This window comes from Xiphophorus couchianus, chromosome 9, assembly GCF_001444195.1.
Source record: "Xiphophorus couchianus chromosome 9, X_couchianus-1.0, whole genome shotgun sequence".
NCBI lineage: Eukaryota > Metazoa > Chordata > Actinopteri > Cyprinodontiformes > Poeciliidae > Xiphophorus > Xiphophorus couchianus.
The window spans coordinates 23,068,098-23,088,084 of NC_040236.1; the positions used below are offsets into that span (position 1 = coordinate 23,068,098).

Here is a 19,987-nt window from a genome sequence, read left to right on the forward strand (position 1 = left end):
CTATTTCCTACGACTTTGAAGGTCAGCTGAAGCAGTTTTCTTCTGCAGCATTTACTACAAATTAAAGTCAGTGCGGCTGATGGCAACAATTTGATTGCATCTTCATAGTGAGCCTGAGCAATGTTACTATTGGGTTACAGCAGCAGCATTTGAGCTAACGCTCGAGTAATTTCGGTAGCAGTGTTGCACATATGCAGCCTCCGTGGTTCAGCAAAATTTCTCGACATGTCCAGAAAAATCCATGGCAGCCTGACTTATCTGGCCCAGTAAGAGTGTTACTTCCTGTGGCGCCGTGTCTCCCTGTGCGACACAAGGCAGAAATGCAATAGTGTGAAAGGGGTATTCCAAAGCACAAGAAAAGGTTTGGGGAAAAAGTCACTTTTGTGCTTTTAGTTCGTCTTCATATTTCTTTGAACTTCCACAAGCTAACCCCACCACAAAAACACTAGCGCACACACACACACACCACACACCAGAGTACATACACAACACTCTAGTTAAAGTGGAGGCTCATGAAAAGGAAAGCCTTTTGTGATTGCCGGGGCAGTTTGAGATGACTCTCAGAGGCGTGACAGCACATTAAACAGTTCGCCTTACGAGGGCACGGCAGTCAGAATGTCTTCTATCCGTCGTTTCTCTGCACTTTTACAGCTGTCATTGAGAAACTGCTGCAGGTGCTTCTGTCACATTAATCTTTCATATCCACCAAGGAAACTATCAAACAAAGCCATCCGAAAGAGGACCACAGAGAGTACGGAGCTCTAACATAAAATGGCAGGGTGCAGAGATTTTTCTTTTTCTGTTCAGGGGAAGGCTTGACATGCTTTCTAGCAAATATTCTCTGAGGCCTGCGAACCGGATCGCACATTGAAGACATAATCAAAACCGCAGACGCCAGAGTGATCGGAAGCTCCCGTAAAAAAAAAAAAAAAAAAAAAGCTGTGCCGACTGGTGACTGACTGTCAGCATCTCTTTGTGCCGTTTTTAAAAGCTCTGCTGTAAGAATCTGAAAAGCTGAACATTTGAGCTGAGGTTAAACCAGCTGATGCATAAAAGAGCTTTTAATTTTATAGCCTGTAAAGAAACTGAGGTTTCTTTCTTCTTTATCCTGAAATATCTTAACGCAACTGTTCCACACAGACATGAACTACTACATCTGCATCATTCAACCGCAAACAAATGTTTTTTTTGTTTTGTTTTTGTGTTTGTTTGTATTTGTTTGTTTTTTTAAGGGGAAAAGTTGTTCCAAGTGTATTCACATAAATTTCAGAAATTGCAATCTCGGAAAGAAGGAGTCAAAAGGCGTATGCCTGCTTTTGCTTGTTGTTTTTTCCAGTAATAGTTGAGTCTGAAAGGTTCATTACTGACACTAATCAGTTAAACATGTGGAAATAAAGTAATTCATGGTTGGGTGTCACTAGAATCATCTTTCTTTGTGTTGCGATGAGTAATATAATGAGCAACTTTTTATTTTTATTTTTTTTGGGGGGGGGGTTGTGGGATATTTTATTGATTTGAGAAAAAAGGAAAAAATGGTCGTTCTACTAAATGACCCAGATGAGAGCAGCTGAGTCGTAGTGGCAAAGGAAGAAAGAGCAGTTTGGTATTATTCATGGGCTACCAGGAAAACACAGCAATGAATCAGTCATGATAAAACACTATAAACCTAAAAACCTGTTTGTATAATTTGACACATTTTCCACTGTTCTAGGAAAACAAACACTGTTTCGTGTTGTGTTTAGAAGGGGTTTTGACCCGCTTAAGGTCCAATTGTAGGCTTTTTTATTTTTTTAGCAATGTTTGTGTTTGGTCTTAAGCTCTGCTTTGGTAGTAAATGTTTAGAGAAGGCCATCCCTTTACAAGTAATGTTAAATCTAGGTGAATAAAGTGAAGAAGCAGTGTCATTGTATTCCTCGCTACAGAAGCTCAGGCACCTTTTGACAAAGGTTCAACGCGCAGTTGATTTTTGGTCAGTTTACTGATTAATACTGCGCGCAATGCTCGACTGGTTTGCAGATGATGAAACGTGCTATGGTAATAGTAATGCTTCCATCCAATTGTCATGTGAATTTTGAGCAAACTTTTAAAATGTTGAAGGAAATAAAAATGTGAATTCCATCTAGTCGTTTGGAGTGAATCGACCAGGCAACACAAACTGCAATTTTGGCAAATGTTGACGCTACGCATGGCTGCAATTAACAAGATGTAGAAGTTGTAAACTAGGATTGGCAAGACATGTCTGAAAAATGGCGAGTTCTTCTCTCTGAGCTGGAGATTTGGGCTTAGAATTTGTTTTTGAGTTTCGGGCACAAACCCACCAGTGGATGGGAGCATTCAACCATTCCCAACCCAAACTGGGTTATCCGCCGCTGGCCATTCCAGGCTGACGGTCATCCCCTCTATGGTGGAAGTTTGGACTCTGATTTGCTGCATCAAAACTTATTCAGTAAACCTGTTTCCATCTCCACTTTAGCTTATTAAATATTTTTCGAAAAAGTCGAGAACCATCTTCAGCATGCGTAAAAACGTTTTTGCAAAATGAAGGAAGTTAATTTTTGTAATGCCAGGAAAATGTTCACACCAGACAAAAATAACGTTGCCCCAAATCCTAAAGGTCAAAGATGGAAGGAAACACAGATGAGAATGAAATATAGAAAGATTTTCCAACATGAGCCCTAAACATTACCTTCTATTTTAATCCCTGTACAAGCAACGTTATGCCCTGGCACAGGTTTTTGCAACCAATCACAATGTTATTTTCCTTACACGTACCAAAACCTCTATTTAATTAAACATATCTCAGAACACGGCCTCGTCCCAGAAAACCGAAACATGAACTAAGACTAAAAGGGTAATTATGATCCCTTTCTCCCACCTTGGGCTTCCTCCCATGAGTAGATAACACTTAAAACTACACAGCTTTTGGCTCAGTAACCACCGATCAAAACAGTGCTTCAAACATGCACTGCAGACATGAAGACAGAGACACACTTTGGCTGGCAGATTCTCTCCAAATAAAGGCCTGGAAGGCGACTGGGACTTTGCACTCGCAGTTCGTGACGCAACCTGCGCAGGATCAGCCGTGCGGAAGGAAAACTCTTTAAAAATTAAAGGCTCCCATCTGCAAGAGGTTGTTGCCAAGTCTTCCCATGCACTGGACTCGCCCTGCATTGGAGCGCCGGTTGAATGGCTGAACAGGTGAAAGCGGCATGAAACAAACGAGTGCGTTCTCCGCTCGTCCCTATGTTCGGAGACAGGGAAGAGGCAAGAGGTCAAATGGTCATTGTGGATCTTAAAATGTTTTTTGGGGTTTTTTTGCAGAAGAGCACATATTTGAAGGTGCTGTAAGTGCAACGCTATGTCATCTGCTGACATATTAATAAAAGCAAAAGGCTGTTTAGGAGCTTTTTCAAGTGTTAAAAATTGAAGAGATCAGGTGCAATAGCAGTCTCAGGACATCAGATGAGTGGGCAAGTCAAACATCGTGTTCTGAAACATAGCCACCGCAAACACTACAGCGGACGTGACAAGACTCTTCCGGCAGCAAGACCAAAATAAACACCGGGATCTTATCGCCGAGATTGTCAGACAGCTCACCTTCTGCCTCTTTTCATTTAAGAACTTCAACAAAAATCCAGACCTGCAAGACAGATCTATAAATGAAGAAAGCATTCTAAATCCTTGAGACATGGTGGACACTTTTATCTCAACCCAGCCTTGTTTTTTTGTTGTTTTTTTTTAGAAGATGAGCCAATTTTACCCTTTGCGGCTGAATTATTGAACAAGTTCAAGGGTTCAGCAGGACCTTTTACAAACCTTTCAACTGGATTCTTATGTATAGAAAAGCATATGCGCAGTTTCATGGCCAAAGTTGGTTTGGATTCAGTAACGATGTTCACGTTCAACAAAGACGGCGTGAGAGTATGTCCAAATTATAATAATAATAAAAAAAACATTAAAGTAAATAAAATTCCAGTGTTAGGAAACAAGTAGGCAAAAATACATCAATTATGTTAATAATTCTAAATTATTTACTGAATAAATTGTTGGGTTGCATACTTGGAGATCCTGAATGCAGCACCTAACAAAAAAAAAAAGCATACTGGAAACACGGATGGTTCAATGCCTTCTGAATTTGATTCGCTTTAAAAATGTAAGTTGGAATATGTTTCACTGATGTTAGTGCTGATAGATTGTGCTTCCCTGATCTCCAGAAAAACAAAAAGGCATGGAGATAGAAAATCCATCCATCCATCATGTATATAAGCTTGTCCTTGCAGGATCAGGGGGAGGATGGTGCTCATCTCCAGCGGTCATTGGGTGAGAGGCGAGTTATACCTTGGACAGTTCGCCCTTTTTATCACAGGGCAACACAAACACTTACAGGACAAACAACCATGGAAATACTCTTAATCTAGGTCAATTTAGAGAGAACAACAATCAAGTTTGGTATCATATCTGGCATATATGGGAAGAACAGGCAGAAAAGCCCTAAGCTGGGATTTGAACCCAAGACCTTTTTGATGCAAGGTAGCATTGCCAACAGTTCTAGTTTTAATCCTATTGAGACACCACAGATATTCTAAATTTTGTGACGACATAAATGTCGGCTAAAACAAAGAAAAAATGCCCAGCCGCTCTGTTGGTGTCTTAACACAGCCAAGTTCAACGTTGCTGTGGACACAGAAAGTTCTCGATACCTTAACGAAACAAAATCCCCTCTAATACAAGCACCCTCCATCGGATTCCAACACCTGCTGTAAGTCAACATCTTAACCAAGTCTGGCAGCTTGACACAAACCAAGAGAGACAATGAGGAGAAAGCCAGCAGGCAAAAATCACCTTTTGTCGCGTCAAAGCAAATGTGCTGGGAGCTGGGTGAGGAAAGAGGGTTCCGATCAGAGCTCATCCCGTCAGCGCCCAGACACCAAAGCGCCGAGACAAAGGTCTGACAAAACGAGACAGGGCAGAGGGGCAAGAGGGGAAGTCGGAGGGCGTTTCTGTTGCAACGGCCTTAAACCATTCCAGGTGTAGTTGTGCTTTGTTAAATGTCTTTCACCTTTCGGGTGGTATACCTCCGCAACTGGTCCTTGAAGTATATCTTCTATGAAAAACTTCCGCTGAGTCATTTCCAAATATTACAGATAAAAAAAATTTTAACCGCATTAGGAGACGCAGATACGCTCTACCTGTCAAACAGGACTGAGCCACTGGTCTCAGGCCAGGAAATTTCAGACCTGCTTATGCGAGGAGCTATCATACGTTCTGTGTAAAGCCTCGTAATTAGGCTAATTACACAGGGATAATATGAAGGTTAATCAAATGATAAACACGGCAAATAGAGATTTGTTTTCCCCCATTAGCTATTGTGGAAAGCCCATCCAGTTGATAACCATTACAAATGAGATTTAGAACTGTGACTACAACAAAGACTTACATCCCCAACCCTCCACTCACCACCACCCCCCAAACACCACCACCAATAATCACCACCACCCTGAGCAAAGAGAGAAATGAGGGAAAAATCAAACAGAAGCGCCGCAGTTTCAAATTAACTGTATCAACAATGTGTAAAAAGCATCCAATGGACAAAAGGTGTGAAACTTTAAAAAGAAACAGCACAACATGACCCACTTGGATTTCTGAACAGAGAATATTACACAGCTATTAAGTGGCAGCACTTCTCTAATTTTCTTTATCACAGAGATCAGACAGCAACTTGGTCCATAGCACTTTTTTTATTAAAAATGTGTTTGATTATAGCCAAATGTGTGCATGTACATAAATGTGTACCATAATAACCATAATAAGCGGAACATTGACAAACATATTTGATGTGTATGGATGATTCTGACATTGCCATCTGACCAAATGCATTGGCTCTCACTGGTTTCACAATAGTTGACTTTATGATGTTTTACATGTTTTCACAATGTAAAGCACTATCAACTGCCTTGCTGAAATGTGCTAAATTAACTTGATTGAAAAAAAAAAAAAACAACTTACTGACCAGGGACCAAATAACCAACAACAAACATAAAAAGATGCCAAAAGCTGCGACGAAGCGAGAAATTGGCTGGAACCGTTTTTTAGGAAATCTCAAGAATCCAACCCAACATATGCAAGTGCTGACAACACTTTCTGGTGTGGGAGTTGTTACTGAATGAAGAAAACTCAAATCTAGCCACATCCATTGATCAGGATATGTGTAGCAATGAAGTCAAGAGAAAGACAGAAATGAAAGAAGCTAACAAAAAGAAAACTAGTTCCTACAACTTCTCCGATTCATTCAGGATGTGAGAGAGCACGATTTTAGACAGGCTAAACCAAGTGAAGTAAAACTGCTCAGCTTTATTTTATTGAGCTTTCCTTCCTGTGTATCATATCTAGGAAATTTGGCAAGCTATGGAGAATCTAAACGTCTGCAGTCTCTTGAACACCCACACCAAGAGCATGGTGTTAGTGATGCTAATTACTCTGATCATCCCAATTAATAAAAGGTGATAAATATGAACCATATGTTGTTTCATAGACTTAATAAAGGGTATGTAAAAATGTACTTTCAATGCGCTATGTATCCTCCTACATCCTGTACTTAGTGGTAGGTATTATGCAGAATCAACTTGTTGAGCCTTATATCATGTTATAATGTTATTCCCTCAACAAAAACATGCCTGGAGTGTTGACTCGATTCTAAAGGTTCTTAAAGTGACAGAGGCCAATTTCAAGGCATCAGATATGACAACGATACAAAGTCAAATTTATTTTATGCATACAGCATTTTCACAACAGCTGAAGGCAACACAGTTACTTGACTGATTGATTAACCTGGAAAACAGTCCCCCCATTTAAAGAGAAATGATAATCAAATATGATCAGTGGCAAATGTGCACAAAAACTGGAAATGAGAACTCAACAAAATTCTGATTAGATTTAGACAAAATGATGCAATGTGGGAGCAAAAATGCACTTAAAAAAAACAAACTGTCTCATCGGTGTGGTTTCAGTAACTGGACCGGAGTTGTTAGTAATGTAGTCAAAGATTTTGATTTTGACCCAAAGAGAGCAAGAATATCTGGACATGAGCGTAGAGTGACACATCTTTCCTGCCGTTACAAGTCTTAATACTATTTGTCACACCAGAGCTGTCTCGCTTTGACAGAAAAAAAAAAGAAAAGAAAAAAAAGTTTTCCAAGTCAAAACAGTTCCTGAGAAATTATCCTGTTATTGAAAATCTCCCGTGTATTAAAAGTATGTTTATTACTGCATCACTTTTCTGTCTAAATACCTACCTATTTTAAAATATAACAACTCTGCTTATTGCATGAACACCTTAAAACTTACTAACGAGCTTCGGAGGGGTTTTTTGAACAAGCTTTTGAGTCGTTTACTTGAGTTTTTGGCCTTTGCTCCCTAATGAAAACAAGACAACTTTTCTGTAAATATGTGAATTTGACTTTAATGCCGACTGACAGCTCCTATTGGCTTGGGATATATCAAATAGAATTGCATGGCTTGCATGACTGCGGTATCTGCTCCTTGAAACTGCGAGTGGTGGGATGCAAAGTCTCCAGAGTTTATCTTATCCCAGTCTCGGGAGGTTACTGACTGACAGCTGTAAATATATCACAACACAATCTTAACTGAGTATCGCATACCTCAGCGGTAGAATACTTAAAAAAAAAATATATATATATATGGATCAACAACAAATAAAGGAAGAATCTGTGTGTTTCACCGGTTTTTTAGAGAATCAATGGCAAATGACAGAAAATAATCTCATTGCTTTAGATGATTGTGCTGGTGAGCCACACACACACACACACACACACACACACACACACACACACACACACACACACACACACACACACACACACACACAGTGGAAAGGATGGCAGAAACCAAACAATCTCAGCTTCCCAACGCTGCAGCTTATTTGGTCTGAAGTTCTAGTAATCAAGTTGGAAAAACTACGGGAGTTCACATAAATAGCAATAGGTAGAAGAGGTGCAACACTGTCAATCATTAGTGTTAATATGTGGATGTGCTAGCAGGCTAACATTTGGTAATGGGACTAAACAAGTAAAAAACGTTAAATAGGGCCAAAACAAAAAAAAAAAGACATTTAAAAAGTTGTATTTTTGTAACAACTGGTGAAAAAAAATGAAAATATTATGATTTATATCCACGTCATCCTGAAAGGTCCATGATTTTAATTGAATTCATCTCATTTATATTGTCAAGTTCACAACAAATATCTAATTGAGGCTCTAAGAACAAACAGATGAAGTTTAAATTAAAATGTGAACCGAAGTGAACTTGATCATCTTTTTTCCCTCATACAGCACTAATGTACAACAGAGTATTAGCTCCACTGTAGAATGAAGAGAAAAATACGGTAGGAGTATGTTTTTTGCCAAAAACCACAGAAATTTCAATGTTAATTTGACATATTTACAAGGAAAAAACTTGGACATTCTCTGTCAAAAAGTTCTACTTTTGCAAGATTTTTTTATTTTCTACATGGCATAAATTTCCAGTATTAAATCTGAGATATTCTCTAGACATTGTAAAGCCATGAATTTGCATAAGATAAACTTAGATGTTTACTAGGAGTATAAAGTCAGACATTTGTAACAAAAATGGCAGAAGTCCTCTTAAGTTTGAAGAGATAAAATTATGCGATGCACGTCTGGATATTTTCCCAAGTGTAAGTGATAGATCCGAACTCGTTTACTGCATCAGAATGACTTCTTCCAGGTGCAGACTGGTCATGAACGACCTCTAACCGGATCCAGAACACGCGCCGGAGACGGTATGGAAGAACTGCAACGTGACAGAATCAAGTCTGGATGAGAAAAGTCGTCTGATTCACCTCCTAAATTTACCACATGGTGTAAGACTAACGTCTGACTTTACAGACGCTGAATGCTTGTGAATGCTCTTTAAATCCCAATTGTTTCTAATCTTTGTCCACTAGCTGACTCATGAGCAGCGATGTTCACAAACAGCTTCAAGCTGGATGTTTTTAATGCTTCTCACTCACCAGTGGTGGTGAACAGAGTTCCAGATTGTGTTTTTGGATTTAGCTGAATGAAACACTTTCTTGTTTATTGTTTTTTTTTTCCTCTTAAAGAAGTTAAATTCTTAGGAAAATGAACTTTTACTGAAGTCTGAACAGTCATGTCGTATTTCATCTGGCTGATGTGAGGCGTGCTGGTGCATAATTCTGCACCAGAAGAAGCCAGACGTGGTAAATGTGGACATGAACAGTGGCTGAAGCTAGCAGCACTTTCTCTTTTTATTTTTTAAGCAGTTATGAGAGTGACAAAACATGAAACTGCTGCCGCACAAGTAACCAAAGAGCGATGCCACCAACCTCGCTTAGTTAACTGTGAGAGGTTGAGTGTATAAACCCTTTCCTCAGCCTACATCCCCTACATGCTTCTTAATCGGACTTCAGTGAAATTATTGAATATTCGATGAGACGTATTACCTGTTGAAATCGATCACGTGTCTATTTCGATATGTATTCTTATTCATTTATTGTTCAGCCCTGTCTGGGCTACAACAAACAAATTGAACGACACATTACAGCTACAAATTTAAACGGGACTCTTGAACTTCAACTATTCTAAAGATGAACAGCACATCTTGAAAACGAGTCTTTTTGTGATCAGTTCTTTACACTCACAGTAACCCCTCTTACCTATCATGCTGCTGTATTATTGCATATGCGGTAAAATGAAAACGGATTTAAGTGGAGAACGTTGGTCCTCGCCCTCCAAAAATACTTTAGAGCTCCGCTGCACAAAACGACAGCCCCGAACGAAATCAACTAAAGGCCCGTTATTCAACAGTGGCCCGGAGCGCCACTGTCACTCCCGGATAGGTCGCTAATGAGAGCGTTTGGTTTGGGAGCAGACTGGGGCAAAGTCAACAGAGCAAAGGCTATCTGGGAGGTAGCAGCAGTGAAAGCCTGGCAGAGATAAAGCATCACATCAATCACTCATTAATTGCCCTCATTTGAGCATTAACCCAGGGCTCAGATCAGAGAAAAGGATTGCTTATGAAACAAGAGATAAAACATTTTTTAAAATTTTAAAGCTACCTGCAAAAGGTCAAGAAAATTAATATGAAACCATCTTTAACCTTGATGTGTTAATTACCGCCTTTCCGGTTGGAAACGAACCATTCTTGGGAGGTGACCGACTTCTTAGTTGAAAACATGTTCTCTCTCTCTCTCTCTCTAAAGGTGTTTCATGCTAGAAATTTAAAACATTTAATCTGAAGGAGACAAACGTACACTGGAGTTCTTTTTAGTTCAGAAAGGCAGTAATTAAGTTTACTAGGTTTTCTCAGAGGGGGAAAAAAAACAACAACAATGTTTCTCTCTAAAAGCTTTCTGGAACGTAATTTATGAAGACGCAGACGGCCTGGAGCTCTTTTCTCACGGCGAAAGCATGAATTGCAAAAGGACACGTTTCGATGTCGGACAGAGTTAATTATAATCCCGAAACTCACAAACAAGTCAATTGTCTGCCTGCGCAGCTGTGACTGCTCGGTTGGTGAGGGTTTCGAGCGGTGAAACAAGATGGAGGCAAGCTTCCAATTTGAGGGATCACGCTGTCAGATGTGTGTGTTTTTATAATTGTATATATGTGGCATAAGAAGCTGTAAATCAATTCTGAATCAGGTTTATTTAAAACTTCTGAAGGCTGGATTGCTCGGGTTGGCTCGCTGCTTTGATAATGAGATTTGTGACGCGTTTAGTCATGTCTTTGTAACACTAATGTGATTTGACGTTGAAAAGACGAGCGTTGACGTTCCAAAACCTACAGAAAATGTTATGCAATAAAGAATTTTAAAAGGGATTGGCGAACGGTGATCGCCTCATTTGCTTTCCAAAAACATTCTTATATGTCACCTAAAAATTTCAGCCTGAATAATTACAGTTTCTCTAATAAGCTACATGGAAGCCATTTAAGTCATTTGCTGCCATTTGTTCAAAGAACTGAAATGATTCCCTTAGAATCCGAATTCCTTGTTACTCATCTTTATAGATTATTGTTATTTTTATAAAAGTCAAAATATTGGCTCACAGGCAATTAAAAATGTGACAGTATATATTACAGATAGTCTTCAGTAACATTCCATAATGTTACTGAAGACATGATGTGAATTCAAAGCGTGGAAGAAGAAAACAAAGAAAAGAACGTTGATTTTTCCTTTTCCTTATTCTTTTTCGTCAGTCACTTCCTCCTCTTGTTCGCCCTTAGTCTAAGTACCGTGCTGTCTGTCACCGGATTTCAGCTGAGAATCCAGCCAATTGGATTAATCAGAACAGGCTCCGCCCCCAAATGACAAACACACCCACTAAACAGAGAGCGAGTGCAGTTTTCTGGTGGAAGCGTGTAGATGGGTAGAGCAGCCGTTTTACTGTTCGCCATGACGAACAAATACGCAGAAATGCATCTGCAATCAGAGCTAGTGCTCTAATCAATATGCTGATGTGATCGTTTAATACGCTCCTCAGGGGAGTTTTGGCAGGAATGTGATGCCATAGGTTTCCCAAATTCTCTAATCCCAACGGTAGCAACCAGTTATACACAATTAGCAGTGGATAACTTTTACCTGAGTGCCACCTTGATTTGGATAACTTAGTTTTCTTAATAAATTAAATCCTTTGTGTTCAGGTTATCTTTGTCTGATAAAAATAAAATGCTGTTAAGACGATTTGAAAAATTTTACGTGACAAAATCTGTTAGGGGTGAATGCTCTCTCAAAGCCAAGCAAACTGCACATCTTTAAATGTCAATAGGATATCTATTTTTTAGTATTTGTTGGTACTTACATTGTTTTAACCATCTTATTTAGAAATGTTTATAACATTGTTATATGTTTTGTATTAGAAAAATTAAGATTTTTTATTTTTAGTAGTTATGAGTTAATACAATCATACTGTTTTATATGTTTTACATATTTGAGCGCATGAATTTTCAAAAGTTAGAAATTACCTTTTGCTTCTGTGTTTTGGTGGACATTTGTACAATTTTAACTTGAATAAAATATCCATAAGACTTTGTTTCTCATTCAGACTCACTAATATAATTTATAATTTAAAAAAAGAATAACAATTCCGAGCATAAAATTAACATTACAACGTTGACTTAGAAATTAGTTAAAAAGTTAAATGTTACATTTTCTGTTAAGTCAACTTGATGTAATAAGATAAAACCTTGATTAAATAAGCTGAAGCAACTTTTTAAAAATTCCCTGAACTAATCACTTTTAGTTTAATATAAATGCTAAATACAGTTAAGTCAATTTAATTGAAGTTGTAGCTTTAATTAAGTGTTGCTGAATTTAAAAACTCAAGTAAAGTAAGCTTGGGAAGTTTGTTCTCTTTAAGCAAGCACTAGAAACGTGTTTTCATGCAACTATTTACTGAAACTAACAATTTCAAAATGTCTAACTTACTGGAAAAAGTTCTGTAATGTTCAAGCCTTCATCCTTGAAGAGTTTCAGCAAAAAGGAAAAACACACAGGTGGTTCTTTCAGTTCTCATTGAGCGTAACGCAACAGTCCACACACTAACAAAACACACAAATGAAAACTAGATTATTCTCTAATATTAGTTTCTTCACTGTTTGCAGTTCATCTGCAAGAATAAAAGTCACATTTTGACAGCCGATATGCGTTTGAATAAAGTAATGCATTTAGCCTGATGTCATGGTTTGTAATTCTATAATTTACAAGCAACTAAAGCAAGATCTTGATGTTATTCTCTGAGATTCATGAAAATAAATTTCATTCCAGAAGCAGTGAGAGTGCAAGACAGTACTCTGATAGGAAACCTGAGCTTGGAAAGTTTTATGCAGGGATGCAGAAAGTTTGAAAAGTTCATAAAATCAGAAGCTAAGTGACCACATAATGCAACAGGGTTCCACTTACTGAACTTGTTTCAGAAATCCAAACAGAGGAAAGTTAGACTAGAGATGAACCAATCAGGCTTTTCCTGACCAATATTAAATTTTGGTTTTCTTTGAGCTCTCATCAGCTGATTCTGATTTTGTTCAATTTCTGATTTAAAGGAATAAAACACACAGGGGAAAAATGTATTTTAGGTTCTTTGACAGAGGTACAGCAGAACTGTGGTATATGAGAGGTTAGGGAACACAAGACTGCCTATTTTAATAGTTCAAGCACCAAACATAATTTAAAATAATACAAAGTGGAAAAAATCTTGGCACTACCATAGATGTGAACATACACAGTCTCCCTTATCTCTGCTCTTTTCGATACATCACCAAGCAAAATGTATGACAATCATTGATTGGTTGCTTCACAAACACCAGCCAATTGGGTGTCAAGTAGAATTGTGAAAATTTAAATATATTAAGAAATTCACAAATAAGTGACCTTTCTGCGAATAACTTGGCTCCATACAACAGGTGAATTTATGAATACTGGACCTTCAAGCAGGCAGTCGTCCACTGCAGCCTCAAAATATATGTATCACTACAGTATTAGTATAAATGTGTGCAATTGGTTGAATAATTTTTAGACCAAAATTGTGAGAATTCTTGGTTTTTGTGTAATTAAAAGGAAAAACAGAAGGTTTCCAGGTTTTTCCATTTTGGTCAGAGTTGTAGGGAAAACCATTTATTTTTCAGTTACTTACGTTGATAGAAATCATCTTAATTTAAACTTAAGGTGCCATTATTTCTCTTTTTACCAGAATAAATGTAAAGCTTTTCGCTGTCCTTGTCCATAAAAATAAGAAAACAGGACGTTCAACCATCTGTTCCTTAGACGGTTGGTATCATCAACAAGCTGACTTATCGTGTTTTTCGGAGTAGCTGTAAATAACAGCACCGTGGAAAATCTCTCCCGGTTGAATAACAACAGGTTTAAAACAAACTGCAAAGCGAGATGTAAAAACAGAGGAAAGTGGCAGAGGGTATAATCCCTACACTGTACCAATGGTGGATTAACAGATTTCTGGATTCTTCCCAGCCTCTGCCATATGGTGCAGTAGTTACACCTTTCTCCCTTAGTAAACTGTTTGGGTCGTTCTCTAGATGAAACCTCAGAGAGTCTGTTACATCACTCCGCCAGTTGTTATCAACACGCGCCGAGTCTCAGTTCTCAGAAAACATGGTGAAAACTCTCGGCGTTCCCGTAAAACCTGCGGATTTAACTTTCTGAGACACACTTTCCACCAACACAAGTCTGAGATTTTCAAATCTTTTCATATTGCACGCGTATTGAGCTCCCGTCGAAATGTTGAACACGGCTTATCCTCTCTCGCCACAATAAGCAGTGCACATCTATCCCCTTATTCAAACTTCTATTGGGTTTCGGCTGAAGGACATAATCCTCTTGCACCGGGTCCCTCACTGCCAAAGCCACATAGAATCAACTCATCAATAACACTTTGTTTACTGAATACAGATGACTTTGCACAGGAATCTCCTTAGCGTGGCACAGATGAATGAGTCGAGACAAATTCATCCGAGCTCTTATCAAATGCTTGAGCTGCCGTTTAAGCAATTGCAGCAGATGGAGATTTCACGTTGCAATTGTGCAAACATAATGGGGGCTTGGCCCAGTGAAAGATGCAGATAAAAAAAAAAGCCATAGCGTTTTGCCCCTTTGTCGAAACTTGAAGGTATTGCTTCACCTGGGCAGAGAAATGGGCACACTGGGTTGGCAGCCGCAGTGCCATTTCCTTCTCCCTCGTTATATCAGGCAGTGCTGGACTGTACCGCGTCGGCTGCACATACGTATCAATGAGGGGGTTTGTGGCCAAAGACTTCCTCATGCCACGCAAGCCCAGAGTTTCCTCATACTCTATAAAAAAACAAGCAGCGGCTGAACTTACTGTAAAGTGTCTCAACTCTTATGGGGGGAGGGAGGGTGTATTTACAAAAGATGACAACTCATTCCTGTATGGTGAGAAAGTACATTAGGAAAATTGCTTTGTAGAAATGACAGGGACAAAGATGAGTATTTACCATGACAACACAGCCATATGATTCAGCTATAATGACCTGGTGAGAACTATCATTTTTATCTAGATCATGACTAAAAGAGAGGATTACAAGGGCTGACCTTCCCTCCGTTCAGGATTTGTACAGTTTTAAGGTCAGGAAAATTAATAGCACAAACATTACAGTGGAAAATCTTTGATGGTTTGGAACCAAAACTTTAAAATCTTGGCTTACCTTGATAACAGCAACTGGACCATATCTACCGTAAATTCCGGACTCTTGAGCGCACGTGAACGAATATAAGCTGCAAGCACTAACTTTGAAATGAAAAAAAAAAGTGTAGATATATAGAGGCCATACTTGTCTATAAGCTGCAGGTGTCCACATTGTAACAGGACACAACTTGGACACCTAAAAGGGCGTCCTTTTAGTCTTAATTTTTAAAGGGTTTTCAGAAACCCTTTAAAAGTTAAAGGGTTTTACCATTTTTAAACAGATGTGTACATCAATGTTTTTTCCAAATACTGCCTGTAATATAGCTGCTTAAAAAAGGTGATCACTGAACAGTTTGGGATTGAACAGCCTCATGCACACTTCCTCAGTCTCTCGTTCATTGTCGCTCTCAACATCACCTTCGTCTCGAAGCAAATTCACTCCCAAGCTTGTGCAGTCCAACCTTTCAAAACTCAATGTTGAAATGCCTTGCATTACCCGCATTGCAGTGTTAAAAGTACTGGCTTATAGTCTGAAAATTATGGTAATGAAGACATACTGTACATCAGTATTCTATATTCTGAGAATATTTGTCTTCAAAGCAGGTAAAAGGAGGCTACTTCCTACTATTAAAGTTGTAGTTAATAACATTCAACAAATTCCTAATCCAGAACCCGGATGTTTCGGCTTTCATAATGACGCCACACCAGCATGTTTTCTAATGGTTCTCAGCCGTAAACACTGAAGCATCATTACTGGGACAAACACACAATGTCACCGTCATTCTGAGCCACAACACTGTAGCACTGCAGCTCACGGACTCGGCTTCATGGATCACTGCAAACGTTACATAACAAATGTGTTTATAGTTAAATGTTCCAGAACAATGTTAAGGGTAAATAAATGCAGACTATAAATCTAGACACAGGACCCGTTTGAGCTCCGGTGGATCAGCACTGAGAGAAATCAGATGTTTTTGATTCTCTTGCAGAAAAACAAGGCGCTGAAATCCAGCTTGGCCAGAAGCATCTGTACAGCATGAGCTGAGGGGCTTGATTTAAAGGCTTTGGGCCTCAGTCCTCATTCCTACTTGTTTGGACTCTTACTTAATCTTCCCCACTGCTCACTCTACAGCACTCTGACCCGCCGTGACACCCAAAGCAGATTATTTGAAAGGCAAAAGTTAAACTTGTTGTTTTTAAGGAGGCTTTATGCTTAATTGACTGACAGCTTCTGCTGTTTATTTGTCTCGGCTGCTTAGAAGTAATCCAAACCAGCTCACTGGTCTGTTGGCAAAAGAAAAAATCCACCCAGGGTATCTATGTCAACTCCGTTAATCACTGTGGGCTTGTTTTAATCTAATCTTTCCATCTTAAACACATCTTATTTACTTGTTTTCTGCTTCTCAGTTTCCTTGTGAGGATCTCAGCTCAGCTGTGGACCATCCATACTCCAGTTTCTCATGTTTGGAACTGGCTTGATTTAGACTATATTTTATCTGCTTGGCTAAGACAAGATAACAGAAGGAGGGATTAGGTTTAGGTAGTGCAGGCTACCAATATTGCATTTTATTTCCACCCAGTGTGTTGATTAATACAGTGGACGACGAGAATTCGCGATTGACGTTGTGTTGCTACTTCAGGACCTGCTGACCTGATTTTTAATTCTGCTAGCTGCAAGGCGATGTCTGGCAGGCAAGTTGGAGACTTTAAGTCACAGGTGTCAAACTCCAGTCCTCGAGGGCCGGTGTCCTGTAGTTTTAAGATGTGCCATGAGGTACAAAACACTGGAATGAAATGGCTTCATTACCTCCTCCTTGTGTAGATCAGTTCTCCAGAGCCTTAATGACCTAATTGTTCTATTCAGGTGTGGTGCAGCAGAGGCACATCTAAAAGTTGCAGGACACTGGCCCTTGAGGACTGGAGTTTGACACCTGCACATCGGCAAGTCCACTGTTGAAAAATGTCTTCAGCCTAGATTTCAACGCAGGTGGAGAGACTTTTACTAGGCCATTCATGCTCGTAATACCTTTCAATGTGGGTGAGTTAAAGCAGTCCTAAACCTGAAGCAGTCCTGCAAAGGGCAGTGAGGCAGAATTCTTTGACTGAAACGTGAAAATCTCACTGCCTATTATTTCAAAACCTTGATGGTACTTGTTGTAGCCAAGGGTGGCATAAGCAGTTAGTGTTAGGAGGAAATCAGTTTTTACAAGAAGTTGTGAAAACTGATGTAATCAAAATTGATTTTCAGTATATTTATTTTATCTTCATCAGATTTTGAACTAAGATCTTTTGGACGTCCTAAAGAATATAACCCACTCCTAGCAACTTAGCCAATCCTACAAACTATATCCGGGAAACTCTGCTAAGGAACAGATAAATAAAAAATAAAAAAACATGAAAACTACTATCATTAAATCATGAATGTAAGATTTATATTATTGCAAACGCTAAAGAATGCAATGCTGTTCTTATATGCAACAACTTCTAATTCAGTTGGCATTTTTGGGTCATTTTGTTGGATATGAAAGGGAATGATCTCTCACTGGATGTTTGGATGGAAGGAAAGAAGGAAGGAAGGAAGGTCAGTCCTTCCTTGATCACAGACATGTGGAAGGAAATAAAAACCATACCAAGACAGATTTTATGTATCATTCAAATGCCTGACCATTTAAACAGATTTGGGGACCAGAATCTGTGCTTCTGTGAAAGATGGAATAGATTTTTTTTCCTGCTGCAGTCCAGTAAATATTGGGAGGATTTATCCGTGTAAATAAACTCTCGCAGTCAGATGAGTTAAGGATCCCCTTGGCTACAGCAACAGTCAAACCCAACAAAGAGTTAAGCATTTGCAACTCCACCGTGAAGCTAAACGGTTCTTAAAATTCAGCTGGCAGCCAGCCTCGCTCGTCATCCGCCAATTTGATGCGTGCTTCAAGGATCTGGCCCGAACAGATGAACTGCAAGCCAGTAATCCAAACAAACACAGTGAGGAACCATGAAGCATCCCTGGTAAGTTATGTTAGCACCACTGTGGCCCGATCGTGGAGGCGGGTCTGCGCTGGTCCACTTCGGTTGCATTACAGGCTGGAGAAATTTAAGCAACCTCAGCAAGAGGAGCAACATAAAGTGTATCAGATAAGAATAAATGATAAAAGTTAACTATTTCTTCCAACTGTGTTATTCTAAGCTAACACTGAGCTTAGAATACTCAGTGTTTGTCTAGCAGTTGTTCCCAAATTAGTTTTCAGAATAAAAAAAGCCATTTGAATTGGTAAAGACAATACATATTATGTTTACAATATGGAAGACCATCAATTGGTCTTAAATTCTCAGAGTGCAATAATCTTGGGTGTATACTTTGCTGTTTTATCGGCTCATGATATTTAAAGGGTTTGTATTATGTAAAATTGACTTTTTTGCAGATTTGCATCATGTTACAATGTTATTCAATCATCATAAAGATACAATAAAAATCCTTTATTCTACTATGTCCACCACTCAGCTGTGCAAAATGCATGGGTGGGCCTAGCCCCGCCTTCGGGAACGAAGCTCCTCCTCTTAGCTCCAGTTTCCGAGCTTCTGCCTCACAGAGCGACTCCTTCAAACTAGAGTGTATATATATATACAGTATATACAGTACAGACCAAAAGTTTGGACACACTTTCTAATTGAATTCAATGAGAAGGTGTGTCCAAACGTTTGGTCTGTACTGTATATATATATCTATATATATATATAGATATATATATATATACACTTATTAATTGGTATTTTTATTTTGATCCACATCTTAAGAAAAGCACAGAATAAACACTACATTTGAATCATTCTACTCTTCACAAAGGTTTTGACAAGCTAATATTAGCTTGTTAATAAGTAAGGCTATTGGCTGAGGTATCTAGCCTGCAATCAGTTGCTTTACAAACATGATGCTGTTAGTTAGCCAAATTTACTGTTACAAGAGTGATGAGTGATGTTCCTTTAGTTTCCACATCATCACCGTCTGTTTTTCTCAACCAACGACATTTCCTAACACCTGATTTTGTCTTTCTCATCTTCGAGGGAAAAATTGTAATAGCCTTATTTCAACATACTGATAAGAAGTGCATAGCAACAAGTGAGGGAGGGACTTTGTTTCTCTATACTCCATAGAGGAAGTTGAGCATTCTAGGACTCTGGTGCCTCTTTAAGAAGAACTGTAAACATAGGAATAGCGGGACAATTTTTAGCTCACAAACCTTGGTGTAAGTTCTGAACCATCATCAGCTCATCTCACTTATGAGACACACAAAGTCTGAAAACATTCTCTGATAGATCGATTTTTTTGGTCACTAAAGCTGGAGCTAACTGGCTCTCAGCTTGGAAACAGCTGGTTTAAAAAGCAGCCGGATATGAAGGACCCTGACAGCCTCACTTTACTCTTTCACTATGTAATATTCTCCCTGATGACCCTGACAGACAAAAACTTTCTGTCAAATGCAAACCCTGTTTCTATGGTGCTATTAAAGCACATAATCTGAGGGTAATAATGGACTCTTTTGAAGTACACATTAATATGGAACAAAGAGCATTCAAAGCATCTCATTATGTACTTATGAGCAGATGGAAAGAAGAAATATTTCATCTTGATATTTGATTAGAAGCGTCAATGTTTCTAGAATGCAGGCATAATGGACGGAGTATTTAAGGGGCACTTAATTGCTCAACAGCCAATCAATTAAGCATCAGTTTACTTATGAATAAGTATAAAAAGTGTTTGTGCTGCACGACCAA

At 38.9% G+C, this 19,987-nt stretch overlaps 1 protein-coding gene across 5 annotated transcripts in view; it reads right to left on the reverse strand.

Annotated features, from left to right (window-relative positions):
- Nucleotides 1-19,987, reverse strand: part of lpp (LIM domain containing preferred translocation partner in lipoma) — a 179,810-nt gene that overhangs the window by 128,227 nt on the left and 31,596 nt on the right. The gene's annotated exons all lie outside the window — the stretch shown is intronic.